The sequence below is a fragment of the Phoca vitulina genome, unplaced genomic scaffold (assembly GCF_004348235.1).
Source record: "Phoca vitulina isolate PV1807 unplaced genomic scaffold, GSC_HSeal_1.0 scaffold2, whole genome shotgun sequence".
NCBI lineage: Eukaryota > Metazoa > Chordata > Mammalia > Carnivora > Phocidae > Phoca > Phoca vitulina.
In genome coordinates, this window is record NW_022589705.1 from 16,458,351 (window position 1) to 16,484,788 (window position 26,438).

General features: G+C 36.9%; 1 pseudogene; it reads left to right on the forward strand.

Annotated features, from left to right (window-relative positions):
• Positions 1-200: 200 nt before the first annotated feature.
• Positions 201-1,533, forward strand: LOC116643600 (annotated as a pseudogene).
• The last annotated feature ends 24,905 nt before the right edge of the window (positions 1,534-26,438 follow it).

A 26,438-nucleotide genomic window follows, 5' to 3' on the forward strand; every position in this document is an offset into this window, starting at 1 on the left:
CCAGTGTTCAATTTGTAATCAGGCATTTAAGTGCACATTATTTTATTTTATGTTTTCTATGTATGTATTTTTTATCCTAATTTAAAAAATAAATAGATAGGTTCTCTTACATCATCTACCACCTAAGAGTCACCCTGTAAAAAGTAGCAACCTCTCCCTTTTCTCTCCGCCATCTGCTTGGCTGCCACAAAGCAGCAACCATGTGTGAACGCATCCCCATCCTTGTTGACCAGAGTGGTGTCCAGACTGGCAATGCCTGCTGGGAGCTCCATTGCCTGGAACATGGCATCCAGCCTGATGGTCAGACGCCAAGTGACAAGACCATTGGAGAAGAGATGACTCTTTCAATACCTTCTTCATGCTGGGAGCATGTTCCCAGGGCAGTGTTTACAGACCTGGAGCCCACAGTCATTGATGAAGTTCGCACTAGCACCTACCCTCAGCTCTTCTACCCTGAGCAGCTCATCACAGGCAGGGAAGATACTGCCAATAAACTATGCCTGAGGGCACTACACCATCAACAAAGAGATCATTGATCTTGTCTTGGACCAAATTTGGAAACTGGCTGCTGACCAGTGCATAAGGTCATCAGGGCTTCTTGGTTTTCCACAGCTTTGGAGGGGGATCTGGTTCCAGGTTCATCTGGAACATCTCTCTGTAGTTTATGGCAAGAAGTGCAAACTGGAGTTCTCCATTTACCCAACCCCCCAAGTTTCCATAGCTGTGGTTGAGCCCTACAATTCCAACCCTCACCACAAACACCACCCTGGAGCACTCTGTGCCTTCACAGTAGACAATTTGGCCATCTATGATATCTGTGGTAGAAAATTCGATATTGAATGCCCAGCCTACACTAACTTGAATAAGTTGATAGGTCAAACTGTGTCCTCCATCATTGCTTTCCTCAGGTTTGATGGAGCCCTGAATGTTGATCTGACAGAACTCCAGACCAACCTCATGCCCCATCCCTGCATCCACTTCCCTCTGGCTACATGTGCTCCTGTCATCTCTGCTGAGAAAGCCTACCATGAACAGCTTTCTGTAACAGAGATCACCAATGCATGCTTTGAGCCAGCCAACCAGATGGTGAAATGTGACCCTTGACATGGTAAATACATGTCTTGCTGCTTGTTGTACTGTGGGGATGTGTTCTCAAAGATGTCAATGTGTCCTTGCCACCATCAAGACCAAGCGTACCATCCAGTTTGTGGACCGGTGCCCCACTGGCTTCAGAGTCAGCATTAATTACCAGCATCCCACTGTGGTACCTGGTGGAGACCTGGCCAAAGTACAGCGAGCTGTGTGCATCCTGAGCAACACCACAGCCATTGCTGAGGCCTGGGCTCACCTGGACCACAAATTTGACTTGATGTATGCCTAGTGTGCCTTTGTTCACTAGTATGTGGGTGAGGGCATGAGGGAAAGAGAGTTTTCTGAGGCCCGCGAGGACATGGCTGCCTTTGAGAAGGATTATGAGAGGTTGGTGTGGATTCTGTTGAAGGAGAGGGTGAAGAAGAAGGAGAAGAATACTAAAGTTAAAAATGTCACAAAGGTACTGTTTTACAGGGAACCTTATTCTGTTTTGAACATCGAAAAGTTGTGCTCTGCTGAAACTGCTGAATCACAGACCTGTACCTCTGAAACAATATATTATATGTTAAAAAAAAAAAAAGAAGAAGATAGTAGGAAGGGAAAAATGAAGGGGGGGAAATCAGTGGGGGAGACGAACCATGAGAGACTATGGACTCTGAGAAACAAACTGAGGGTTCTAGAGGGGAGGGGGGTGGGGGGATGGGTCAGCCTGGTGATGGGTATTAAAGAGGGCATGTACTGCATGGAGCACTGGGTGTTATACACAAACAATGAATCATGGAACACTACATCAAAAACTAATGATGTAATGTATGGTGATTAACATAACATAATAATAAAAAATAATAAAATAAAATAAAAAAAGAGGAAATGTAAAGAACCCATAAATTAAATGAAAAAATGTTCAGCCTTAACCTTACTAGTAAATAGGATGAAGCAGATTCAAACTAAATGATATACCAAGTCTCTCCTTCCAGATAGGTAAAAATAAAAAAAGTTGAACAATAAAAAAAAAAAGTTGTGCTCTGATCAGTTAATTTGTATGTAGCAGTGTACACTCTCATATACAGTTACTGACCTATGCTTTTAAAACATGGCACTTTGTTATAGACCCACGCTGTCCATTTCTCTGATGGGTTTGAATAAATGTCTTAAATGGAAAAAAAAGTAAATGGATAAAAAAAACTAGAAAATACAAACTCAAAATGGCACTTGCCTTGGAGAGCTAATTAAATGGAACTCAATATATTCATGTTGTTTTTGTTTTTCAAGAATTAGGTTAAAGTGTAAATGGCAGCGTTTGTAATTTTGGATGGAGAGAAATGAGTCTTGATTGTATTTTCTGCTTTTCCACTCTGTTTTTTTTTTCCTCTCCAAGAAACATCAACAATAAACAAGCAAATCAAAAGAGGTCATGTAAACCAAGAGTACACACTTACTTTCAATACCGTCTGTAGTTGTCCCTACTGCAGAGGATAAAGATGTTTCAAAGGTTGTTTGTACAGGTTTTATAGGTTGTAGAGTCACATGAGACAAAAGCAAGCAAGTTCTGTGAATCAATAGATGGAATGACCTATTGAGGGTGGAATGCATAATAGCAAATGGTATGAATGGCAGGTCTGACTGGTAAAAGAAAAAAAGATTTGGGAATATGTCTGTATAAATAAATTACATAGGTAAAGATCAGGTTGTTTCATCAATACAGAAAAGTTAGAAGAAAAATCTATTGTATGTGAAATTTGTTTGCTAGGCTACAGATAGGGAAGATCTACATTTTGAGAGTGCATATAAGATGTAAATTTCATAAGTATTTATAATCCAATGAAACAATTATAATCATTTGTGATCATCTAGACTATGATTGTCTTAATCATATAAGACATATAATCATATAGTTTGACATATATATGTCATATATATATCATATATATCATATAGTTTGATGTATATATGTATTTAAAGATTTTATTTATTTGAGAGAGAGAGTGAGCATGAGCAAAGGGGGAGGGGCAGAGGGAGAGGGAGAAGCAGGCTGCCTGACGAGCAGGGAGCCCAACTAGGATGCGGGGCTCAATCCCAGGACCCTAGGATCATGACCTGAGCTGAAGCCAGATGTTTAACTTACTGAGCCACCCAGATGCCCCTGAAATATATTTTTGAAACAATTTCTGGAATGGAAAATTGGTTTTATTATACATTGTGGGACATATGAAAACACTTGTATTTTACAAATTTGTTCTGTTTTGTTTTGTTTCTTAGGGGGGAAGGTGCAGAGGGAGAGGAAGAGAGAATCTCAAGCAGGCTCCACGACCCACACCAAAATCAAGAGTTGGAAGCATAAGCTACTGAGCCACCAAGGCACCCCTAAAAATGTTTTTTAAAATAAAATTCTTTGTTGGGGCACCTGGGTGGCTCAGTCGGTTAAGCGTCTGCTTTCAGCTCAGGTTATGATCTCAGGGTCCTGGGATCGAGTCCCACATCGGGCTCCTTGCTTAGCGGGGAGCCTGCTTCTCCCCTGCTTGCCACTCCCCCTGCCTGTGCTTGCTCTCTTCCTCTCTCTCTGTGTCAAATAAATAAAGTCTTTAAAAAGAATTCTTTGTTAAAAACATGTTCATATACCCTAAAGAAAAAAATGTTAAATATTTTATGTATTGATAATATGCATAATCATGATTTTTTTTACTTGAATTATAATAAATCTACCCTAAGACCTTTTCTATAGTCCTCTTGCAAAAGTGGTCATGCTAAGAGTAATGCCTTTCCATTCAAACCTATTGTTTCTGGATCAGAAATAGAAGAACATATAGACCAGTAAAAAGAAGTTGTTCAAGGCCTCTGTCAGCCTAGAGGTAAATCTTTTTTATCAAAGAGAATCATGGCTTCAGCCCCACCTGGATTACCCCACCCCCTACATCTCTCAAGCTAGATGCCTTGTAAAATATGTAGTCTGTAAAACTACATGCAATGGATGCAGGCAGGCTGGTTCTGAGAACTCAGAGTGGGGTCCCTCAGGACCACCAAGAGGGTCCTTGGCTTCTCACAGGATAGAAATAAGACACAAGTTAGAGAGACTGAAAGCAGAGTTTAATGAATAGTGTGAATGACAGAGAATAGCAGACAGTGTCTGGGAGACTTGGAAAGGAAAGAATAATGAGTCTCCCCAGTGCATGGGGTTAGGAATTTATATTGGAAAGGGGTCTAGGTTATGTGTTTCTCCAGGAATCCAGGGTAGGGTCTGATCAAAGGTGAGTGTCAGATGAATAATAAGTATTATTCCATAAATCACTAAAGGTAGGGGGTATTGATGCCAGATTCATTCAAAGCTAATGTCTTTGAACATGTTTGGGATCCAGCACTTCTTAGATATTATCAGGTGTTTGGGAGCCTAAGACAAAACTGGGAGAATGATTCACTTTCTTACTTCCTCCTTGACTGGGAACATAACTTCTTTAGTTTTTACTCAGATGCAAGTTGAAATAGAGAACATGAGTAAATAGGGCCTAGCAGAAAAAGAGCAGAAATGGTGCCTTTCTAAAATGGAGTCCTTTCGGCTTCTCTATCTCACAATCACTCCAAAGACAAGAGAATCCAGGCTCAAGAATTATTTTAAGATGATACTGCTTAAGCCACTAATTTGACAGTTATGTTAAATACTATATATAAATATATTATATGTAAATATATATATGAAATCGTTTATTTAAAACATATTAAAAAAAGCTTCAGGCTTATTTAATCTATGTTCTAGTGAGAGATCAATATTATTAAATGTTTTACTAAGTCTTTTTATGTGAAATACTATTTTCAACAATTTCTGTTTGGACCAACAGATCACATTGTTTCCCTTCCATCTTTTTTGAAGAGTCTAGTATCATAACTATGTTGTATAGTAATTTATTTTCCTAAGGTTTCCTTTGAATATCATGAATTCTGTTGTTTGTGATTCAGGACAGGTATTTTTAAATGTTGAATATTTTATAGATGAAATAATGTACTGAATAGAGCCAGTGTATCTTACATGAAAGCAATATTACTTCAAAATTTTGCTGCAGCCAACTATTTCCTATTTTAAAACCTAAAGAAAAAAAAAGTTTACAGTACCATAAACAGCATGTAATAAATAGTTTTCATGATGTGACTACGTGACTATGGTCCCAATAAATACATTATTGTCCCAAGACTCACAGCTCATTAGAGAAATGCTACCAGCTTGCAAACAAATAAGCAAGCCATCAAGTTTTCAGGTCAACTTTAATCACTAGAAGACTTTTAATCAGAAATGGCTGAAATCCCAAATACCCCAAATCACCGGCATGAAAAAATAATAATGTGAATTAGAAGCTTTGGCATAGAGGGAAATTTTTCTTTCATTGATTCCTTAAAAAAAAAAAAAAAAAAGCCAAAGTAAATATTTTTGTAAAGAGATCAAATAAATTTATTTTAAGCCCTTCTATCTATAATAGCTTGTTTGTGGCTTCTTAGAAGGAGGCTAAAAGCAGGTATGATTGACTGATTAGGATTGTTTCCATAAAAAATAACAAATATTTGCTATTAGTAATCATAAAAACAGAGACACAACCAGGAAGTTGTTTTTAAAGTCTCTATTTTTGAAGCCAGATTATTAAGGCAAGTGAAATAATATGATTAAATTCCTTTTTTAGACTGCAATACGGAAAATTTCATCATGCCAGATCACTGGTTACTCTCTACAGTACTAATTTTCCAAATATTCTATGATGTAACATTCAGTACTTGAGTGTTAAATTTTGTAGACTCTTGTTTCTGAGTAGATAATCTTTTGGTGTTCCTTAGAAAATGGTTTTTCAATTTTTTGACTGAGAAACACAAGAAAAAAAAGAACATTTTCCATTGTGATGCAACACATGTATGAGTGTGTATGTGTAAGCATAAACAAAAATTTACACACATAAATGCGCACACACACACACAATGACCTTATTAGGTGAAATAAGCTTGTATGTGATCTATTCGATGCTGTTTGATCTATTCTGTAATTTTCATTGATAATAATACCATTCTATTATTTTTCTATTTTTCACTAAGAACAATTAAGAATCATTAAGATCTCACATCTCCCCGATTTTACTGACTATACTGCAAGCTTGAGAAACATTCCCTTTGAGTACTTAAATCTGGACTGTTTAATGGTTACATAGCAAGGAACACTCAATAAATACTGATGAATGAATAAATGGATGGTATTTAAGATTTCTCATTTGCAATTAGAGTCCAGCCCTACCTTCCTGAGACAACATCCCACCCAGTATCTTTGATTGGGATTTTCACATGTTACTCAAACATCTTAGGTTCATTTAAACCCACTCTCTGAGCTACTTCTGCAGGGAGTTGTAGCAGCTAAGTGGTCATTTTACTACTACAAAGAAAACAAAAAACAAATTAAAAAACATGCCTTTGAAAGAGGACCCAGTTTTTCCCTTAACTGCCTCCATTTCTTACCTCAATGTGTACTTTCTAAATGATCAAGTTCTTCTTCTTTTTTTTTTTTTTTTTTTATTTATTTGCAAGAGAGAGAATGAGAGACAGAGAGCATGAGAGGGAGGAGGGTCAGAGGGAGAAGCAGACCCCCCGCTGAGCAGGGAGCCCGATGTGGGACTCGATCCCAGGACTCCAGGATCATGACCTGAGCCGAAGGCAGTCGCTTAACCAACTGAGCCACCCAGGCGCCCCAATGATCAAGTTCTTCTTTCCAGCTTCTCTTTAACTCAGGCAGAAGACCTAGCAGGCAAAGCGTCCAGGGACGAGAACCGAAACTACCCCTCCCCTGGCACCAGCAAGACCCCACTTGTTTGACCCCAAGACCATGATCAACCTGACTTTCATTGCCCAACTGCACATACCCACTGACCTTTGTCGCACATTTTCCTTATATAAACCTAGAAGGTTTTTCAGCAATTTGGAGACACACTTCGCGACACTAGTCCTATGTCTTCCTGATGCTGGCCGCACCGAAATAAATTCCTTTCTTGTTTCACCACCACTCACCTCTCTGTCTTTGGATTTTGTCAATGGCAAGTGACTTAATCTGGTCTGTTTGGACCCCCCAGAGCCAGGGACTCTTGGGCCCTGAGCCCCAGCTTCATCTTGAAGCCAAGACAGTCAGAATTGTGTTTAGATACCAGCTCTACCATGCAATATCTGTTAATCTCTGAGATTGCTTCCCCAATTATAAATCTATACTACTAATAATTAACATGTAGGTTTGTTATATAGATTAAATTACACGATGAATGTGAAGCACTAAATTTCTAGAAAAGTCAATACATGTTAAGTGATGTTAATGCTGATGGTTATCTTGTAATACACAGTATTTCTTCTGCAAACAATTTTGTCTGTGTTCTGTGGTCCCTCTTCTTCCTTTGTTATATTTTTCTCTCTTTATTTTAGCCTTATATACTTAGCCAATTTAAACAACTGCCATGAACCCACTAATATGAATCAAGTGCTCTGATTAAAATAATTTCTCTGTCAAACGTATGATCACAATTTTAACTTTATCAGGTCAGAAAAACTTTGTTATAATGCTAATTAAAACAGTGACTTGATTACACAGAACTTCTAAAAAATTACACATGTGTGACTTTATTAGACATATACAATATGAGTGGTCTCTGGTAGAAATACCAAAAGGTAGCTATCATAGGATTGGTATGTTACATCCATTCAAAAATTATTTCCCATGCTTCAAAAAAAAAAAATTCCATGATCTGTCCACTTGTCACACATTAAAACATATGTGTTTAGTGAAAAATAAGAGAAAAAGGATATTTCATTAACACTTACTCAAATACAAAATAGACATTGTGGTATAGTATTTTAAAAATCCTGATATTATGTTTTCATTTTAAAATTTCACATTTGGGAGATGGCAACCTTCTGCTTCTGACTATGATGGAGTAGCTTATGTCAGAGGAACCATTCCATTAAGAACAACTAAAAAAGCTGAATAAAAATTATAAATTAAAAAAAAAATTCTTTAAAGGCAGTAGAGAGTAACTAGGACATTTCTGTACCCTGAGTGTGTTCTGAGTTAGGCAAAACAAAGACAAGTGTCTTGCCTGAATCATTCATGTGCATATAAACACAATTCCTTGATAGTAAGCCCTGCTCTGCACCCTGCAGGTACAGGGAACTGCATCCTGGCCTGGAAATGTAGGCTGGTCTTCAAGACGACAGCACACCAGGGAGCACAGTGGCAAGGGCAAGCAAAAAGGCTAAAAAAGTTTTCTTTTTCTTTTTTTTTTTTAAGATTTTATTTATCAGAGAGAGAGAGATCATGAGCAGAGGGGGTAGGGGAGAGGGAGAAGAAAAAGCAGACTCCCGGCCAAGGAGGAGCCCCGCACGGGACTGGATCCCAGGACTGTGGGATCATGAGCTGAGCAGAATGCAGACACTTAACCGACTGAGCCATCCGGGTACCCATAAGTTGTCTTTTTCTTGACCAAAATTTGCAGGACCTTGATATATTAAAATGCTGCTTCTTTAAGTTGGAGCAATTGAAAATGTGAAGGAAGAAACAGAGTCCACAATCTCCTTACACTGCCACCCCTGTCTAAAGATTTGTCTTGGAAGTATTTCTTTTTAAATGTAGGTATTCTTGATAAACTGCTTGAAAATCAGTGATGTAAATCCAGTTTACGAAGAAATAGAAGGAGGCTCAAAAATATGAAGTAACATTTTCTGACTGATATGAAAAGGCAAACCTGGGACCTAATTCTAGGTATTCTGGCTTCTTTTATGCTGCTCTTTCCACCATGCTTTTCTGTCATCTTTCCCCTTCCCTCCCCCTTTAATCAACAGCTATGACACCAATGAGTTTCCATTTAATTTTGAAAATAACTATAGGCATGAAATAACAGGAAAAATGATAAGATTGGTAACAGAGTATTAAGAGAACTCAGACAAGTAACAGATCAATAAAATACTAAGCAGGTCAACAAGAATTAAGGTGGAGCAGTTCTAAAATAAAAACTAAAATTTGGTTGGCAATATGTACTAGTTTGTACATCCATGTTCTCCAGCTTTCTATCTAGTATACTTTCTATTGTCAAAGTAATACTAATTTTGCTCTTTGCCCAAAAAACCTGAAATAATGAAATTGTAGTGGTATACAATACCCACAACTTGACTTTATATGAATTTTCTACGCGTCAAAAAAGTTCTACCTCTTCTTCCAATTAGACATAGATTTCCAATTCTCCATTTAGACTTATGAGGTTCCTGTACCTATAAAACTCTGCCCACCCCCAAATAAACGTTAGCTCTTTGAATTATCAAACTTCTCTCAAGGAACTTCAATTTAATGCATTGAAAATGTTTAAACCCACAGTTATCTTGGCTTACTCTGAACTTTACACTATTAATATTTGTGTCATTTACTATTGTATGTAGTCTGCCTAATGCTCTTGGTCTATTATTTTACCTAATTAACTTGAGCATATCAGACATTTTATAAACATTACTTGCTGCCATGCTACTTTTGATATTTTGATGCTGATTTTTTTCCCCAGATAAGCCTCCACAAATTCACGCAACAAACTGATAACCAAATTTGGCCAAGTGGCAACTAAAACCACAATTTTACAGATGCTATTAAAAATAGACAATATATGCTTCTTATTGCTTTATAAATTTTCCTATTGTAATAGTAATAAATGATAGCATTGAAGGGATTCAGGTCAGGACCCTCAGAATGTGCCACTTTGGCATGAGGATTACTTTGAGCTGAAGGCACTTGAGACCATGCGGGCTCAAGAGAAACTTTTGGCCCTCTCTTAACTACATAGAAGGATCTAAATTGGGAGTAATCCCCAGAATAAGAATTATTAGCAGAGATGAATGTTATCTGAGTGACCCATCTGTATGGCATGGTGAACATCTAATTACCAAATATCTGCTCCTCTTACTGTCCTGTGAAGTTCATTCCTTTCCCCTGAAGTCCCAGACCCTTATCTGTTCTCCTTGGTTCAGAATGAAGTACATATATATATATATATATATATATACCTCATTTTGCCTGTCTTTGGAATTTCCATTTCTATGTGGATTCCGCATATATACACCTATTAAATTTGATTTTCTCCTGTTAATCTGTCTCATGTCATTTTGATCCTTAGTCTACCTAGAAGGATCTAGAAAGACGACAGGAGCTCTTGCTCCCCAAGAAGGAGACAAGGCATTCTTGATCCCTGACAGCATAGATCAAAGTACATAACCAAGAGACATTTTCATATATCCATATGATCATATTTCTATAGATTTAAAAAAAAAGCAAACTTGTTTTTCTGCCCATATCTTTATACACAGGCATTGAATTGGTGCATCGTTTCATAAATCTCATTGGAGATAATAATTTAAAATTTGTTCACCTTCATAGAATACAGATATAATACGAGTTTAAAATCACTACAGGGAATTTTAAAGTGATTTCTACATTTATTCCAAAAGCAATGGACTTCTCTTGAATATGCTAAAGATTTTTTTTATCATGTCTCCTAACCTTTTTGCTTTATAATCATTTCTCACACCACCTAAGCTCTCCACAAGTAACATGACTTACAAAGATTGTCTAAATACATATAAATGTGGAAGATATTGCCATTTCAATTCATTCTGAGATTGTAATAGCACAGTTTTCTAGGGATTCCATTGTCTGTTCAAAACTGGAACTTCCTCAAAATAGCTTTGCACTGCTATTCAATATTCATTCACTGGAAATGGTACAATGAGAACACCATATCATGAAATGTTGTGCAAAAGGAACCAAATGTTCTATAACTCAGGGAGAAAAAGTGAATTTTAAAGGATATGCACTAAATAAATGAGGCATGCATTTCCAAAGATTTCTTTTACATTTTGTATGGTAGTGTCTCATACCACTACTTTAACTAGCCATGATTCACAAAATGCTAATTTTTATGGAGAGTGAAAAAAGCAGGTGTTCTCTGTGAATACTGATCTTTACTGCTCTTCTCGTGTTAATTACATGAATAAAGCCCAGCTGCATTTACACTCCTGTTTTACATTAAATTTGCTGGGAAAGGATTTTTAACATGTAGATGATATAAACTGCTGGCATAGATATAAGATCTTCTATTTCTTTGGGATTTGTTTATCCTTAGAAATAACAAAGCCTTTCATTTTTTTTGTTGTTGTTGTTTTGCTTTGTTTTGTTTTTAAAGTATAAAGGAGTCTTACTGTCAATGCAACAGGGAAATCACCCAGGTATTTTTTTAAGAAAATACCGCCCCAAATTCAATCACACTCTAGAAAAATAATTGAATTGTGTCAATTGGTTTAATGGACTTGTTCTTTTATCTTTATATTGCCTTTGAGAATGGTAGTGAATCAAGACATTTGGTTTCAGGGGTCAAATTTTTGATGACCATGTGTGACAAACCTCTTTTTTTTGATGGAAGGCCTTTAGCTTGCTATTTTATGAGTTTATTCAGTCAATTTCTCTTCTAGGAATTCAACTTTTCAAAGCTTTGTAATAAAAACAGGAAAATTTAGAACTAAAAGTTTAACAATGACATGAATGTCTGATGCACTTCAAAAAGCAATTAACACAGGCCAGAATTTGATGGCTACCACAAACACCAGATTCCTAAATTATTTAGGTATGATATTTTCAGATCACAGCTTTCTGCTTTGATAATTATTAATTTAATGATGAGAATGTGAAGAGCCTAAAATGTTCCCAATATTTATACACCAGTAGAAGCTCTCATAGTATACTGAAGCATCGTTTTCAATTGATAAAGGAAATTTGTATATCAGGACCCATAAAATGGACAGTGCCCCAGTGGTAGGGCCTACATCACAAATCTAAAGCCAAGTCAGCCTGCACTTAATGGGAAACACCTCACCATCTAGGTAGGAAACTCAACATAGAACTAATCACAATCCTCCAACTCCAACTCAGCTTTAGCTAGCTCACCTTACGGTATAAAACGGGACCTGCTAGGGGCGCCTGGGTAGCTCAGTCTTATGCCTCCACCTTCTGCTGATCCCAGGATCCTGGGATGGAGCTCCTACTCCTGCTCCCTGCTGAGTGGGGAGCCTACTTCTCCCTCTACCTCTGCCCCTCCCACCCGCTTGGGCTCCCACTCCTGTGCTAGCTCTCTCTCTCTTTCTCTCTCAAATAAATAAATAAAATCGTAATAGAAAAACAAAAAATCAGAAAATAGGACCCTAGGCTAGCCTTACCAGGAAACTGCAACATCTTAGCCAATCATGTCCTGTGCTTTTAATGCTCTATAAACCCCAGATCTTGCCCCAAATCTCTCCAGAGTGCCCCAATACCTGTGAGGCAATGTACTCCCCCCAGTCCATGGATCATTTTCCCCTAAACAAAGGACAGCAACTGATTACTTGGGGCGCCTGGGTGGCCCAGTAGGTTAAGCATCTGTCTTGGGCTCAGGTCATGATCTCCGGGTCCTGGGATCGAGCCCCACATCGGGATTCAGGCTCAGTAGGGAGTCTGCTTCTCTCTCTCCCTCCCTCTCTCTCTCTCTCTCTCTCTGTGTCTCTCAAATAAATTAACAGCTTTAAGAAAAAAACCAAACTCATTACTAAATTGTATTATTTTTGTCACTTGATACAATATACTTAAAACTCTGCTAGTAAAACCTGTATCGTTACTATGTTATCATGCCCACAGGGTAGGTTAAATATAGCTTTTAAAACAGCATTACAGAAACAAAACCCATCATTTGTGATATCTGTTGGGGCTCAGGGCAGCCTGCCCCCAAGATATGCCACACTGGTATATCGATTATTTTGATTTAAAGTTACAATCAACAAGCAGCCAGTACAAGAAGAGCATCTTGACCCCTTGTCTCCCTGAATGCAGGAAGTAAATCTCCTGGATGAAGGGTGCTCCCCCTCCATCAGGAGACTGAGAGAAGCCATCCTTATCACCAGAGATGGGAATTTAGGGCCAAAGAAGCCTATATAAACAAACTTCGTTACTTTTATTAATTTACTACCCCAGCTCAAATTCTGTTTAGAATCTCTTACAAATTGAAGCTCCCAAACATAAATGTTCTTTGTCTTGTCAATTCCTCACAGATTTACACTACTTGGTCTAAGAAGTATAAAAGCTGCCTGCCTTGGTCACTTCTTAGGTCCCGTATCTATGAGACATCCATACCTGAAGAAAAAAGGATTCTTTTAGGATTTTTTTTTTTTTTTTTAAGAAACAACAGATAGATAAAAAGTTCTGGGAAGTGAGTAGAAGTTACCCTTTTGTAAAAGACATACATTTATAAGGGAAATCTCCATTTGTAAGGGTGTCTCCCTCCTTGTCCCAGGTAAGGAAAGATGTCTTTAGAATCTCTGGAAATCCTTACCAAAGGAGGCAGAGACTTAAAACTGCACAGCCTGAGCGGCTCAGTCCCTTAACTGTCTGACTCTTGGTCTCATCTTCTTTCGTCTTTAGCTGGAGATAGTATATAAGGTGATAGCTCAGGCCATTCAAGGAGTTACTCCGTTTTCCTGGATATTTCCCACGTATACAGTTATTAAACTTCTGTTTGTTTTTCTCCTGTTAATCTTTTTATTATAGGGAGGTCTCAACCCAAAACTTAGATGGATAGAGGGAAACTTTTTTCTCTCCCACAAATCCTTCTGTTATTCTTTTTTTTTTTTTTTTCCTGGCTTTTGTCTTATTTTATTCAATATACTTGGAATAATCACAAATTTAACGTATCCTTAAAAATAGGCACCACTTATTTTAGTATAATACCATTATGTAGAAAATAAACCCTTTACATATTCACACTTAGGTAAGTACACAGAGAAAAAAGCATAAAAGGATATATATTATTAAATGCAAACCACTGTAACCTGTGGGAGGGTAATGTGAGGAGAGAGCATAACATTTTACTACATATATTTCAGTAGGTTTGAATTTTTCACAACAAATATGTATTTATGAACTACTCATATGACATTTTCATATTGCCCCACAGGCCTCTGAAGCTCTGTTTATTTTTTTAAAATCTATTTTTCTTTTTCTTCTTCAAATTGGATCATTTTTATTGATCTAAGTTCAAGTTTACAGACTTTTTCTGGTTCTCAATTTTTGCACAGAAAGATAGGTCAAACGGCATAATATATACTTTCTTGCTTAGAGGCTGACTAATTTGCTGATACCAAATATTTTCCCTGATGTTTATTAATGGCTGCTGTATTTTCAAAAGGTAGGATGTTTATACCCAAGGTAAGGTTCTCATTCTGGTATCATAAGACAAAGTGACTTTTTACTTTTTTTAGCTTCATACACTTTCAGTATCGGCCTCTATTTTGAGTCCTCTTTGTAGAGGCTGTTTTTAGGCAAACAGGCTTGAGCAATGGAATGTCAGAAAGCTCCCACAGCAAGACCCCCTGGCTGCACACAGACAGGCCCGACAGGCGACCCACCTCAAAATATCCATAAGCCCTAACTAACCCATGGGCTACTTACAACCAGACACAGTTACCAAAAAAGGGAGAATTCCACACGGCGCTATACCTCCTCACCTCCCCCACTTTAAAAACGGCCCCCACCCACTGCCTCCTGGCGGACAGCTCCCCTCTGCAGGCCTGTCCAACGCTCCCTTTGTGGTGCATTCAATCAACTTCTATCTCCTTTTTTCCGCCTTGGATGGATCCTTTCCCCATCCGTGCCACCTGATTCCACCTGATCATAGGCCCACATCTGGGGGCCCCTATCCAATCAAAAGTGACACCACACTCTATATAACCTTTTCCTTCTTTTTTTAAGAATTGAATTACTTCATCACTTTTTTCATTTCTTCTAAAGCTACTTAAAATTTTGACAAAACCTCTGGGTGTTGGTGAGTTAGAGATACATTTTTTTTATGTCATCAGAAAGACTAGATTTTATTTTTGGTCTATGTAATTTTCAGGTAAGGAGAAAATTATGGCATTTATATTCTAGAACACTAGCTCAGTGTTGCTCATAATTCCTTCATCTAAAGATGATCTGTAATTTTTATGGTTCCCCTACTCTTTTCCCCCTCTACCCACAATGTGTGGTGGTAAATTACCTGTTTAGTAGTAGCTCCTGATCTTCATGGTAATTCATCTCAACTTTATTTTTTAAGCCTGCTTTTCAGATCCCTCTCTCAGATGCTAATGTCTGTTAATCTTGTTGCATATTAAAGAATTTGTCTGGTCTTTTTCCCAAGTTCTTTGGGAGATAACCTCTACACCCTTGGAAATTTCTGAGTGATAGAAGTCTTTTTTTTTTTTTTTTTTAACTCAAGACATGTTTATTCAATGAATGGATGAATGGATAAATGAATGTACACATGATTTGGTGAGTATACTCTTGCTAATGACAGTTGTTTAATAATTTAGGACTTGCATAAAATAATTTCCACTTATCAATATCAAGTCCATTCCAGTTTTATCTACTAGCCTAAAAGCTATAATACTCACTGCAAACAAAACAAAAACAAACAGAAAATTCAATATAGAAAAAAAAAAAAGTAGAAGCTGAGGTAAAAAAGAAAAAAAATGCTAAATTAATTTAACACTATTAATCAATTAGCTGACTCTATATTTTAAAACAGCAGAAAGCATCAGTTATAGAAAATCCTTAAGGTAGAGACACTAGCCGAGTGTAGTGTTAGGCATAAAATTTGTGGATTAGTGGACTAAATAGCAAATTATTTAGGAAAAGCCAGGTGTAGGACTTTATTGAATTAAACAGATCTGGGATTTGCTACAATTTCCACACTGTAATATTCACTTCCATTACAGGAAAGTTATTTTCTCATGGAAAATTAGGAGAGGCTCCCTCATGTCTACCACAGAAAGTGTTTGATAAATAATTGGCTCTTCTCTCACTTCTTCCCTATCACCATATCAACAGATTTACAGTTAAAAGTATAATTGCAGGCTACAGAAAGAAAGCAAGGCTAAAATGATCCACTAATCCTCTACAAGTACAACTTCTCAGGCTATTTTGATGCTGTTTCCTCTACACTACGTAAAAATCACAGTAAAAGAGGGAGACACCCATAAAGCTTATAGAAGGGAAGCAAACATGATATAAACTGAGTGATAGATGTCTTATGTCATCAGAGAGCATATGGTGGGCTGGTCCACCACATCTGAGTTTATGCTAATGAGTTCACTCACGATGGTGGCAGGCCAGAAAGACCAACCACCTGTGAGCTAGGTGATATCAACCTAAACTCCTCCAGGGAGAGGAGGAGGGCTGGAGATTGGGTTCAGTCACATGACCAGTGAATCAAGCAATCATATAAAAATAATGAAACTCCAATCAAAGCTCTGGACGCTGAAGCTTGGGTGGACTTCCTGGTTAGTAAACACAACAATGGCTGAGAGTGTGACTCATACTGACTTGACGGGGGCAAGAGCACAGAAATTCAGATTTCTGGACCATCCCAGACCTTTCCCATGTGTCTTTTCTTCTGGCCAGTCCTGATTTATATCCTTAAAAATATAACTGTAATTGTGAATATATTAGCACTTTTCTGAGTTCTATGAGGTATTCTAGCAAATTGTTAAATCTGGACAGGTTGTGGGAACCAATTATTATAGCCAGTTTGTCAGTGTGGGTGTCCTAGGGACTCTCAAATTTGTGGCTGGCACCTGAAGTGAGGACAATCGGTTGGGGAGTCACTTAATTTGTGTACTCTGTGCTAAATCTAGGTGATTAGAATCAGAATGGCATTGTAGTATTACAATCTGTGAACCATTTTTATAATTATTAAATTTTACCAGGAAGACATGTTACAATCCTTATGTATAAGCCTTATATTTTTTACTCACAGTTGTTACTTATGAGAGTAAAATGGAAAAATGTACTTAAAGCACATTCAATGTTTAGCATTTAATATACATTCAGTGAGTGGGAAACATTTTTATTCTTATAAGTTATTAGCAAATTTAGGGCTTGCAAGACATCAATCCCCACCTCTTTTGGAGGTGTGGAAGATTGACAGTATTGACAACAACATGGCAGATTATTCTGCTCACCTATTTGCAAAAGGTTGAGCTGTTCTGAATTTAGAGCTTTGAATTCATTCACATTTTATACTCTGATCACCTGCATGCATTATAAAGTTAAATGGGAAATTAGGTAAGTATATAAAATGAGGTATTTCTCAGTTTGGTAAAGCTAATGAAATTGAAATATATAGTATTCTCACTGAAACTTTGAGTGCAGGGAAAGAATAAGGAAAACAGAAAATCATCATCAGAACACACAGTAATTATTGCCATGAACTAGATTTACCATTGGTTGCTAAAATTAGTATGCAGAAGTTTGAGCAGAAGCAGAATGCTTGTCTCAAAGATCTATGCCTCAAAGATTTCTCCCATGAGGCATGATGACTAGATGCAAAGTGAGATTGGAAATTTACTCCTGGAATAAAGAGGGGACACTGGTGGAAAAATTGTCGAAGTTCCAATAAATTTTGTTGTTTACTTAGGAGTATTATACCAAGGTTAATCTCCTGGTTTTGATCATTGTTCTATGACTATTTAAGATGTTAACATGAGGGGAAGCTGGATGGGGGATATGCAAAAACTCAGTATTATGATTGCAACATTATATAATTCTAAAATTATCTCATCATTTGGAATATTTTCTAAAGTCATAGCTTATTACTAGTTGCCTTGTGCAGGGGTAAGAACATTGACTCCAAAGGACACAGGGAACTTTTTGGGATGATGAAAAATGAAGAAGTGGATGACACTATTGGCCAAGGTCCCTATGTATGGGTTCCTCTAACAGCCAATTATGTCACTCCCAATTGTATACATACACAACAGGGAAATGAGAAGCTGACAGTTCTGTGGAATCTCACTATAAGAAGAATTTTACACAAATTCACTTTTATCCTTATCTCCATCTGTCCCCACTATAAACTGAAGAGCTATAATGTTCCAGGTATCCATGTATCAATGTCAACTCAGATCTTGTGTTCAAAATCCTTAAAATGTTTGAATATTTTCCTTTCCCATATAAATTTTAGTTCATCGACTTTTTCTAGTTATTACCACAAGTGTGAAGCTCCTTTAACATCTTTCTCATCCCAATGGAAGCAGACATCATCCAGTTTTTTAACCACTAGTTGGTTAAAAATTAATCAAATGAAACATCTTTGCATACCAAAGGTTCCTAACTGGTCGACTACCTCAGTGTTCATTTGTTTTCACACTTTAATGGTCTCTAAATTTGCTGTCATCCTTTGGCTCCTGATTTTTCTACACATGTTCTGCTAATAAAACTTCCACATCTGGTCTATGCTCTTTCAAACTTTTGTTCTCTGATAACATCTGCCCCAGTTTACATCAGTGCATTTTTTAGTAGGGTATAATTGAAGCTTACCTATCTCATTTGGTAGTTGTATATTTCTAAAGGAGCAAGCACACTTGCTTAAGTTAATTTAAGCAGTCTCTTGGTTCTCCTTGCTGTCTTTTAAATGTCCCTTCTCCAATTCCTTACCTAGTTGGCTAAGAAGAAAGATACATAAAATGGTCTCCACAACTCAAGGAATCATTGATTATCTTTACTGCATATGAGCTATATAAGCTTAGAAAAATATTCTTATCTATTAAATGAGGATAAAAATAGATCTCTTTAAATGATGTTATGATTTAACTGTACAGTATATGACAAGTGTTGATTACATATCATATTTGATTGACTTTAGGGCATACATTTTTCACTTTTTAAGACCTCAGAAATTAGAATTAATTTTGCATGGTGTGATGTTTAAGGTTTCTGCTAGCCAGTTCACATTTGTCATTTACTTTTATGGAAAAGTATATTACTACCCTCTAGTAAAATATTAAAAATATATATCAATATATGTTTGATTCAATAATACACAGAACAAGATAGAATCAGACCTATAAATACAGAGAACTGATGGTTGCCAGAGGGGAGGAGGGGGGGGAAGGGGCAAAATAGGTAAAGGGGAGTGGGGCTTCCAGGTATGGGATGAATAAGTCATAGGAATAAAAGGCACAACATAAGGGATATAGTCAATGATATTGTAATAGTGTTGTGTGGTGACAGACACTTGTGGTGAGCACAGCATAATATATAGAGAAGTTGAATCACTATGCTGCACACCTGAAACTAATGTAGCATTGTGTGTCAAAACACTCAAAAAAATTAATTAAAAAGTACAAGATGCTTGTAATAGTTGAGATTTTTTTTTATGTCTCCAAAGATATACAAGGCAAGTTCGAATGGACTAAACAAAGAAAGAATTTGTTGACATTCAGAAACGGAAGTTTAGATGCAGGATCATCATCAGACACAGCTTTATCTGGTAGTTCAAACGATACCAACAAGGGCCAAGGATCTCTTTATCTTTCACCTCAGCCTTCCTAGGATAGACTTACTTTTTATAATATATATGGTACCTCCCTATCCACCCCCCTCCACTACACACCATACCCAAACTAAATGGTGACTTCAAGATGTTCCCTTACTATATAAACATGATAGCAGCCAAACTGATGATTACCAGAGCGGAGGTGGGTGGGGGCAATGGGTGAAATAGTTGATGGGAATTAAAGAGTACACTTATGATGAGCACTGAATAATGTATAGAATTGTTGAATTACTATATTGTACACTTGAAGCTAATATAACACTGTATGTTAACCATATTGGAATTAAAATAAAAAAATAAAAAAACAAATGATTGCAGCTCTTAAATGATCATAGCATGATACTGAGAGTAAGAGATTCAGATGCTCTTTCACAGAAATTCATAGACATTTTCACAGAATAAATGTCACCTTGTTTGTTTTTTACCCTGGTATGGCTTGCTTCCCTTCCTGGAGCCATTTATTTTGGCTAGGAAAATGGACAGTCCTGATTAAGGTAAGTAGGGGCTGCTCTAGAACTAACATTGGGCTAAATCCCACACAAAATTTAGTAAATTCATTAATTCCTTTATTTTATTCCCATTACTCTTTGAAAGCACTCTAATCGAGGTTATCAAGTACTTCTATATAACCAGTTAATTTGTAGTCAGTTAATTTATAGTCCTCTTCTGATTTGAATATTCAGCATAATTCCTCAAAGTTTATTACTCTCTCCTTCTACAAATACTTGTTTACTAAATTTTCAAGACAAAACACTCTCCTAGTTTTCTCCCTATCATACTTGATGCTTCTTCTCATGCTCAACGAAAGTTGGTTTTTGTTTGTTTTTGTTTTTGTTTTTTTCAGAAAAAGAAGTCACAGTGACAGCTTTTGCACATTTTTCTAAAGGACAATTGTTTGGAGAGCCTTAACGCTAGGTCTGTGATCCTCTCTGCCATCCATTTATGCTTATTCTACAGGTGGCTTCATGTGGTATCATGACTTTAAATATTATCTCAGCACTAATGAATCCCAAGTGCACATAACCATCCCTGACCTCACTCTTGAACTACAGATTGATATAGCCAATATCTGGCATGACAAATTCACTTGGAAAATAATCATGTTTTAAACTCAATATAACAAAAATTTAATTCTATGTTTTCACCATTTAAAATGGGCTCCCATCTTCACTATTACTCCAATCAATAAATGTCATCAACATTCACTCATTTGCTCATGGGCAGAACCAAAATTCTAATTTGTAAATCCTATTGACTCTATAATCAAAATATATTCTAAATCATACTGCAAGTCACTGCTTGCCCAGAATTCACTCTAGTCAGTCATCATTTCCTTGGATGAAGTCAACTGATCTCTCCTGAACAACTCATAGAGTGTATTCTACAAAGGGTCAGAATAACCATTAAAAAGTGTGTGTCAGATGATGTCACTTTTCTGTTCCAAATCTTCCAGTGACTTCCTAATCACGTTTAGAATAAATCCAAAGTAATTTCTGTAGCCTACAAGCAATTATATGATGTGCACCCTTTTCTAGTATTATCCCTTATTTCCTGTGCTCTAATCATACTGAGCTCCTTGCCATTTCTTTTAAATACCCTACTTACTCCTACCATAAGGCTCTACGATTGTTGTTCTTTTTGCTTGGAAAATTTGTGCACCCCCAGAATTGAATGTTTTATAACATTCAATTTCTGCACCATCTCAGAAACGCTTTCTCTAATAGTTTTAAATAGTATCCCATTTTATGATTTTCATCACACCTATCATTGCCAGTCATTATATTGTAGAGGTATTGTTCATTTGTTTATAGACTCATTGAGTAAAACTCAGGACATGAGGGAAGGAACTTTGTCTCTTGTGTAATTCTCTATCCTCAGCACTTAAATATATGTATGCTACCTAATAGGCACCAAATACATATTAGTCAATTGAATATATGGTATTTTTTCTATATTCCAGGTTAATTTAAATGTTATTTTAAATGATTATTATGGTAACCTGTAGGCAGCATACCTATCTTGTATATTTGGAATATTGTTGGAGCTTAAATAATTTTTTCCTTGTATCACTGTTGAATAAGGCAAGCATAATTATCCCCACCATTTACAGACATACAGTTACAGTAATCTGATAGGAAAGGGGGAGTGAAGTTACACTTTTTGACTACTACATGAAAGTAAAGGCACAAGATACATTTCACTTAATTCTCACAATAACCATGAGAAGTTGGTATAATTATTTATAGCTAATAGAAAATTGAAAACATGATTTAATTATAGATCTTTTATTTTATTTTTTAAAGATTTTATTTATTTATTTGAGAGAGAGAATGAGAGAGAGAGAGAGAGAGCGCACGAGAGGGGGGAGCAGGAAAGGGAGAAGCAGACTCCCCGCTGAGTAGGGAGCCCGATGCAGGACTCGATCCTGGGACTCCAGGATCATGACCTGAGCCAAAGGCAGTTGCTTAACCAACGGAGCCACTCAGGCGCCCTCTTTATTTTAAATTATTCTTTTTCTATCATTCCATGATTACCAGTAACTGAACCACTTTTATTACAGCGTATTGTCTCCTTTTAAATGGCTTTTGTAACAGCCACTAAAAATGTCAATTTTGTAGAGCTATATATTCAACCCCCCACCACTACTTCTTCTCTCCCTCCTCCTCCTTCTCCTCCTTTTTCTTTTTTAGGAATATAAAACCATGTTTAATTTTTTTAAAACAGTAAAAAGATTCATTATTTAAGAAAAAATCTTTCTCTTAATCTCTTGTGAGAGAAAGGAATTATGAAGAGGGCAGAAATTATTAGTGACATTCTCCCTATGTAATTTACCTTCAGGATTGAAAAATCTTCCTGTTCCCATTCATTTTAGACCAAGTGAGATCCTGAAGACTTTTATGTCAGCTTTGCAAGGACTGGTCAATCTCTCCATGAAGTGACCATTGGTAGTTTTAGCACTGTGAACAAAATGTCACTAATAGTGACATCAAACTCAGCTGTCAGTTTTAATGGCTTCTTCAATACCATTTGGTTTTGTGAATGCTTCTCGAGGTCAGAGAACACTGTTCTTCATTTCTCTCCTGCCGGAGAGGTAAAGACACCCCAAAAGATGCAATGCTCTGCTTCTAACCAAAAAGCACTGGGATTTTCCTCTCTGGCTGCAGAACAATCCTGTTGTCCATCCATAGGACTGATCTTTTCCACCCAGGGGTCTAATCGCCTTTCATGAAGCTGAAGGGAAAGGAAAAGCTACCTCAGATGCTCCCTGTGTCTTCCTAAAGTTTGTTTAAAATATGGATCACATAAAGCTCTCTACGTCTGATGGCCATTTTGGAATTTTAAAATTCAGTGGCTGAGTTGGTTAAGTGACAGACTCTTGATTTTGGTTCAGGTCATGACCTCAGGGTTCTGTGGTTAAGTCTTGTGAGGGGCTCGTGCAGCACAGTCGGCTTGAGATTCTCTCCCTTTCCCTCTGCCCCTCCCCCACCACCCCTAAAATAAGTAAAGAAATCTTTAAAAAATTGTCTTAACATAAAAATATTTCTTTTCCAAAAATACCCCAGGCTTTTTCTAAGTATTTATTTTTCTCCTGTAAAAAGACCCCCTGCCCTGTCTTCTTACATAAAGCACTGACTATGTGCTGAAAGTGCCCTTGAGACCTAAGTCCTGAAGGAACTACGAGAAAGGGACAGACAGAGAGTGGGCAAGAGGTGATGGGGGAGAGGAAGAGGAAGGCAGTAGGGAAGAGAGAGGGGCAAGAAAGCTGTCTATCAAAGATTTTGTCATGGTGTCCAGAAGACTGCATCTTCTGAGGGTGTACTGCAAATCAAGACCACACCAAAAGAAGGAGAAAGGTGGATGGGACAGACAATGGGAAAGAAGCAACAAACCAAAAACAGTTTCCATCTCGGACTGAAGGTCCCAGGACGACAGGATTCCAGTCAATAGAAAAACCACTGACAAAGAAGCTTCTAGAGAATAGCAAGTGTTGGGATTACAAAGTTGCACATTTCATCTGTACAAACTGGTCTTTGAACATCCTTTGTGAGACCAACTATAGTGATCACATTGTTAAGGGAGAAAACAAACCCATCACATGGAGAAGAGTCCCCTCTCTTCTTTGGTTTATCACAGCATTTTTTTTCTTTTTTCTTTTTTGACACAGGTTCCCCACCCCTTTTGTTTTGTTTTGTTTCCCTTCTTTTCTCTTCTCAGACATCAGAGTCTGTTCTGGATGGAAACCAAACCATGCATCATCTAGCTGGTGGCTTCATGCTTCCCAGTCTGAATGTTCTGGATGGAAACCATTCTTTCCCCTTTGATATGACTGTGTGTTTGACCTTCAGCTTCATATCAAAGAGTCATATACCATAAAGTGGAGTCCCACCGGGCCAGCGACCAGCAACCCAAATTCCAACATCATGCTAGCAAGTGCTTCCTTTGATTCTACACTTTAACTGTGAGTTGTGAAGCAAGGCGTTTGCATCCACATGCTAACCAAACATCAGGAACTTGTCTACAGGGTCGCTTTTAACCCCAATTGGAGATATTTGGCCAGTGGCTCCTTTGACAAGTGCATGCACATCTGGAATACTCAGAGTGGAAGTCTCATCCACACCTAGCATGGCATTGGCAGCAGCTTCGAGGTATGCTGGAATGTCCAAGGGGACAAAGTGGGCATCAGTGCATCCAATGACTCTGTGTGGTTTTAGATCTTGGAAAGTAAACACAAAATATTATACGAAAGAATTCTAATAGACCAGCAGTGAATGTTTGGAGTTGTAGCACTGGTCAGACACAGTTCTATACACTCCAAAACTGTACGAACTGGACTTGGACTTGCATTAGAGTGTACTTGGAAATCAAGTCATCCCTGGCCACAGGAAGTCTCATTTTTTTTTTTTTTTTTTTTTGTAATCTTGAACCCCCTACTTTTTACTATTTGGAAGGAAAAATGTGCAGGCTATTCTGCATGTCCATTACTCACACAAGCAGCTGATTCGGAAGCTATGAAGTAGCTTTTCTGTCTCTTTCATGAATATCATTATAATTAGATTCTCTCTCAAATTATGAGAAAATATTAGACCTTTCACTAATTGTCCCAGTTTATTCTATGCTTATTACTGACTTGAAAGGGTTAGGATGTACAATGTAAGTTGGGTGTGCAGTATATTAAGGTTCTTCTTGAGCTGACCACTGAAAGAATTTTTAGTGGAACAATAAAGTTGTTAATTTCCTTGATTAGACTCTCTGAGGATATGAGGTTTTAACACAACAGGCCTTTAAAAAAATCTTCATATGATCCTCATCACAGGTCACACAGTCTGACCAGGTCAATGAACTTTGTACCTATACAATGATTTCATTGTGAATATGCTTATGTGTGAGAAAGCAAGGTGGGGGTGAAGGACAACTGATGAAGAGAGATCAGATTCTCTGTGTGGTAGTGGAAGTAACTGTAAAGACTAAATAGTTAAATAATATAAGTTTACTACAATATAATTATGTTAATTTAGAGGTCATTTGGTTCAAAATATTTTGTAATTTCTTCTACCCAATTAAAATTTGTGTCTGCTGTTAAATTTCAAATATTTGAGCATGATTGGTTATCTTATTTGCAGATTTTTAATGAAATTCTATTGTACTTAGAGAACATACTCAGTATTATTTTAATATATAAAAATTGGTTTAGACTTTTTAAAAGTGAAGCTTATAGTCTACCTTTGTAAGCATACCATATGCATTTGAAAAACGTGTATTCTGCCATTTTTGAGGTAGTGTTCTATATATATCAGTTAAGTCAAGGTAGTTCATACTGTTCTTAAGATCTGTGTCTTTGCTCATTTTTTTTTTTTTTTTTTGGTCCAGTTGTTTTATCAATTGCTGAGAAAGGTGTTTAAATCTCAATGATGGTTGTGGTATTGTCCATTTTTATTTCTTTTTAATTTTGTAAATTATTGCTTTATGGATTTTGAAGCTCTACTTTTCTACATCTCTGTTTTTTGTTCCTCCTACTTCTGTCTTTATACTTCATTTGAGAGTTTTAGAACTCCTTTTTAATTTTTCTGTTGGTGCTATGATTTTTGCCATAGGGATTAAAATTCAAATGTTTAGGCATCCACACTCTACTTATAAGAAATAAAGTCAAACTTCATGTAAAATATAGACATCTAGTAAATTTATAGTCCCATATACTCATTCATCCTTTACATTATAGTTATATGTGTTATATCTAAATATGGCACAAATCCAAAAGACAATTTTATGATTTTAGTTTTAAGCGGTTTTACAAATGAATTAAGAGGGACAAGGCCAAAATATGTAATCTTTTGTTTTTACCCAGATACTATTTCCAATGCTTTGGTGTTCTCTTCTGAGGATATCTTTGTTTCCATTTGATATAATTTCCCTTTAGCCTGAAAAAATTTATTTAGCATTTTGTATAGCACAGGTCTTCTGGCTGCAAATTCTCCTACTTTCCTTTTCCTAAAAATGCTATATTTCATCTTTCATCTTGAATTATATTTTTTGCTGGAGATAGAATCTGAGTTGACTTTTTTCCCTTGTTGTTGTTTGTTTGTCTCTATCATTTTTAAAATGTTCCACTATCCTCTGACTTCCTTGGTATCTGATGAAAGGCCAGTCTTTGGTCATAACCGTGTTTCTCTATATGTAATGTGTCATTTTTCTCTTTCTTCTTCCAATATTTTTTCTTTATCTTTGGTTTGATTCTGATGTGCCTCGGCATGAATGTCTTTGTGTTTATTCTGCTTGATGTTCATATGTCATCTCACATATGGGATTCCCCCGTGTTCTTGGAATCTCTCTCCCTCTCTCATTCAAAATTATTTCATAGGGATTGGGAATCTGTCCACTGTTTACAATAATTAATTTCTCTTCTTCTGACTTCAACTT